The sequence below is a fragment of the Octopus bimaculoides genome, chromosome 29 (assembly GCF_001194135.2).
Source record: "Octopus bimaculoides isolate UCB-OBI-ISO-001 chromosome 29, ASM119413v2, whole genome shotgun sequence".
Classification (NCBI taxonomy): Eukaryota; Metazoa; Mollusca; class Cephalopoda; order Octopoda; family Octopodidae; genus Octopus; species Octopus bimaculoides.
The window spans coordinates 420,492-425,380 of NC_069009.1; the positions used below are offsets into that span (position 1 = coordinate 420,492).

The 4,889-nt window shown below is 35.4% G+C and overlaps 2 protein-coding genes across 8 annotated transcripts in view; one reads left to right on the forward strand and one right to left on the reverse strand.

Annotated features, from left to right (window-relative positions):
* LOC106882146 (uncharacterized) overlaps window positions 1-4,883 on the reverse strand; it is a 21,177-nt gene extending 16,294 nt beyond the window's left edge. For 3 of the 7 annotated variants that reach the window (XM_052978025.1, XM_052978026.1, XM_052978021.1), the window contains exon 1: window positions 4,745-4,883. The gene's annotated coding sequence lies outside the window, so the exon portion shown is untranslated. The other 4 variants (XM_052978022.1, XM_052978020.1, XM_052978024.1 and 1 more) reach the window with 2 other exon arrangements.
* The window catches only part of LOC106876535 (zinc finger protein 271), a 172,309-nt gene that overhangs the window by 132,121 nt on the left and 35,299 nt on the right, over window positions 1-4,889 (forward strand). The gene's annotated exons all lie outside the window — the stretch shown is intronic.

The following is a 4,889-nucleotide window of genomic DNA, read 5'->3' on the forward strand; positions in this document are numbered from 1 at the left end:
TTCCTTCCTTCCCCCTCCCAAAAAGAAAAGCTCTACATTGTATTTGTCCCATCTTCGTTGAGCCCTGTGTGGCTAATAAAAGAAATGTATCTATCTATCTTTCTATCGATCTATCTACCTACCTATCCATCTATCTACCTAATTATCTATTTATCCATCTATCCCTCTATCTATCTATCGATTTATCTATTATCTATCTACATGTACTTTGGTCTGTTCTTGTACTTTAAACAAATCCAAAGATTTCTTTTATTCTGAGAAATAATATAACTACGTTTTTTTTTAATATTCTTTTATTCTATTATTCTTTCATTTGTTTCAGTCACTGTTGATGTTTGCATTGTATGCACCAGGATAGGGTATATGGAGTATTTTTAGATTGAAGGTTGTGTATATAAGTTGCTCAAGTGGTTGATAATTTAGAGTTTAGATTGGAGAAAGAGTTCAAGTGTACTTGAAATCTGTGCTGCCAATATAAACCCTTGCATGGTGGGAACATGATGTTATAACACGCCACTTGTAGGCTACATTTCTACGTAGACAGAAAGTCTGCCAGCAGTTATGGTTGAGAAAACTGTCACTTGCAAGCTTTCCTGCCTTGCAAGCTTTCCTGTAACTTGAAGTTTAATGACACTGAGATTGAGTGGTTCATTGTTTGAGGTGAGGGGAAGAACTGTATTTGAATAATTTATTTGGTGGTGGTATTCCAGCTCTTGTTTGTTGTGTAGGTAGGCTTGTAGGATGATGGCTTGAATCTAGTATTATCTGATTGAGTGGGGTTACTGAGCGTTGCGCAGGAGGAATGTTTGACATCCTGTTTATCTATCTATCTATCTATCTGTCTATCTATTTATCTATCTATCGCTTTTTTTTTCTTTTCTCTCGATCCCTTTTGATCGAACTGCCCCCTTTTTTCCTTCCTACAATCCCTTTTGATCGACACACCCCTTTCTCTTTTTTTTCTCTTTCCTTCCCCCCGCCCAAAAAGAAAAGCTCTTCATTGTATTTGTCCCATCTTTGTTGAGCCCTGTGTGGCTAATAAAAGAAATGTATCTCTCTACCTACCTATCTATCTATCTATCTATCTATTTCTATCTACCTACCTATCTATCTATCCATCTATCCATCCATCTATCTATCTGTATATCTATTGGGCTGTGTGTGTGTGTGTGTTTGTGTGTGTGTGTGTCTGTGAAGAAAATAAACAGTCAAGAGGTATGAGAATGAATATATTTATTTAACCACTTGATGTTTTTAGGTTGCATTACAGCTGTTTCGCAACATTCCTCACAGAGTAATATTTTCAGTGTGGGTTAATTTGGGGGTGCAGTGTAAGAGTTTAGATGTTCAGAGAACTGGTGTTGGAGTTTTCGCTTGTTTGAGGAGGCAATTATGGATCACAAATTAGGTGTAGTGAAGTAGGAGATTTTCACCAATGATTTGTTAAAGATGGGATAGTATTTATGCTGATGGTGGAAAATTAAACTTTAGGCAATAATAGAAGACACTTCACAGTGCAAATGAAGCCAGAACGATATGGTTGGCAAGCAATCGTGTTACTACACAGCCACACCTATGCCTACATGTACAGTTATGCCTGCGCCTGTGTTTATTTTATTCATTACGTTCACTGGCAAATGTATTTAATCAATATTATTGAAATATAAATGTCCATTTTCCCATTCACTGCACAGTAGTAAATTGTCTGACAAAGAAGTCAATTTATTGATATTTATTCTTCGTCAGGTTATTTTTACATAATAACAATAGCTGATGCATATTGGTTGTAAAGGTTAGTGTGTTTAACTGCCTTCAACCTATATAGATAGGATTATCATTGAATTTGATATCATCCAGAAGTGGACTTATCAAATGTTATCATCTTAGTGATTTTGCTATTTCATTTGTATCCTGCAATCTGGTTATTTTGAGTAATAATTGAATGACTAATGTTCACCCATTGTTTATCTTCAAAACATGGAGGGGCAATATGTCTATCATTATCAAAAACTGTCAGATCTTCAACTGACTCATGTTTCTGAAAAAAATCAACAAACTCAATGTATTGGGTTGTCCAGAAAGTTTGTGACGATTTATAGTAGCTTACCTTTTCAACTTATTTGCCATGAAACCACCTCAATTCTGGGAAGAGGGTATTTTCAAGTTAAAGGAAAGATGGAGACGCATTGTGCAACAAAATGGTTCATATTTGGTTGATTAAAAATGTAATGGCAAGTATTTATTGACCTTTTTCTTCCCTTTAAAAACCGGCATGAACTGTGTTCTAACTTTCTGGACAACCCAATTCACATTAAGCTGATTGTTTGTTATGTAATCTCTCACAGCGATACACAGTAATGTAAGTAGAAAGGCCCAGAGAATGAGTGCCTAGTTACTACTTAACAACCACATTATTTATTGCAAACAAGCGCCTAGTGTCTATCAGATGAATAAACAATTTATTAATACAAGCATCATAGTAACCGGATGGAAATATGATAATACTATTACTACTACCACCACCACAATCAACACTAGTATTGTATTGAATTACTTTTTCCCTCATGACAAAGCAAACAGTGTTTCAATTAGCTAACAACTCGACTAATTTAGTTGAAATTTAAATTACATTGACTAATTTTGGTCTCAATACCAGTGAATATAGATTTCACATCTCTATAGACTTTTAATTTAAAATTTAAAAGATGTAGATATAAGTAGAATATAATTCATACTGGAAAAATAGTCAATATAAAGGCGGTGGGCTGGCAGAAACGTTAGCATGCCGGGTGAAATGCCTAGTGGTATTTCGTCTGCCTTTATGTTCTGAGTTCAAATTCCGCCGAGGTCAACTTTGCCTTTCATTCTTTCAGGGTCAATAAATTAAGTACCAGTTGTGTACTGGAGTCGATCTAATTTCAGGCTTTGTGCCTAGATTAGAAAAGAATATAAATATGGTTGTCCAAAATGGAGGTACATAGTGGTGGGTTGTGGGGTACAATAAGGCAACCTGGGCCAAAAGTCTGTGTTCTAACAACAGGAGGAGCATTGAAATAATCAGTTAAAAACACGGTATCTGTGCCAACGCAAATATACTGACATTTTGGGATGAGGTGCAGGCCTCGGAAATATCCCCACCCCCACTGATCTTTTTATCTGCACGATTTTTTGTTGTTGTTGGCACTCCGTCGCTTATGACGACGAGGGTTCCAGTTGACACGGACTTTTTGGTGTGGAGGGGTGGCCCCTCCCCATTTTTTTCGTTCGGGTAAGAAGATCAATGGGAGTGGGGGTGAAATTTCCGAGGCTTCAACCTCACCACACAATTCATGTTCCTAACACTAGCTGAAAGATAACTAAGTTATTTTACTAAATTCGTTGTTATATTTAAAATTAATTGAAAGAAACACAGAACATCTCAACAGAAATACAGTAACAAAAGGCTGTAAATCTATATATATATAAATGAGAATGTGTGTCTGTCTGTCTGTGTGTGTGTGTGTGTGTGTGTGTGTGTATGTGTGTGTTTCCCTAAAACTCGAGAACTACACAACCAATTTCATTCAAATTTTACACGTACCTTACTTAGGGTCCGGGTTGTGTTTTAGTCAAAAAAAATGTTTAACTTCTTGCATAGTTCGAGCCCACAGCAACATAATATCTCCTCCACTATTTAAGTATTACGTGTCAAAAGTGAAACAAAAGCACTCCATAATATCTCCTCCACTATTTAAGTATTACGTGTCAAAAGTGAAACACAAGCACTCATGTCAAATACTTTCACTTTAAAAATTAAACTATTCCACTAACTGAAACAATCAAATTTCGATAATATAATGACAGATACTTTCACTTTAATGGTTTCAGAGAGAGAGATGTATATGTATACATATAGACGTATATGTACACGTATATGTATAGATATATATAGAGATATAGATCTATATGCATACATGTATATGTATACATATGTGTAGATGTATATATAGATGTACATGTAATATGTACACATATATACATGCATACAGATATCTATGCATATATACACTCACACACACACACATACACAAAAACGCACACATTAGTCATTTGTTTTTTTTATCCAAAACTACGTAAAAAGTACTGAATGGATCTTTATGAAATTTAGAAATTATATTCAAGGCATAACGGCCATAACCACCATGAAAATTCATATATTTTTTATGTTAATGAAATTTTAACCATACAGATTACACACAAATAAAGTAGTATTTCTAAAATTTCTTCTTAGAAGTCACAAAGACCCCTTCATGGGGTACCGTTATATTTAAGATTAATTGAAAGAAACACAGAGCATCTCAAAAGAAATACAGTAACGGAAGGGTTCGTTTCTAAAGGCGGTCGAGTGGCAGAATCTCTTACGTTCAAAATGTTAATTAAATCTGTAACTTTGAATGAATCGAACAGAATCCAGTGTATTGTTAGTGAGCGGAATTAATTGGTACTATTCAAGAAGAGAGTTCCCAGTGCTCGCACTCGAACATCCGTGTTAGCTAGTCGTGACTTTTGTTTGGTTATCCTTCGATACAAGTACTCGACTTCGTGCCTTCATTTACATCAATTCGGCAGTTCCCGCAAAAAATGTGTTAGGGAATTGGGAAAGGACGCGAAAGAGATAGAGAGAAAGCGCGCGAGTTCGCAATGCAAACAGTGGCTGTAGGACAAAGAAAAAAAGCAAACACCAAGCAAAAAGAAAAAAACATACCTTCTCTCACTTTATCTCCTCTCTCCCTCCCTTACACAACAGAGTCCACTTAAATTCCTCTTAAATTCCAGAAAAATGAACATTTTTTCGTGAAATTTTCTACAAATATACTTTGATGTATGTACATTTCGAGTATGTAGGAATT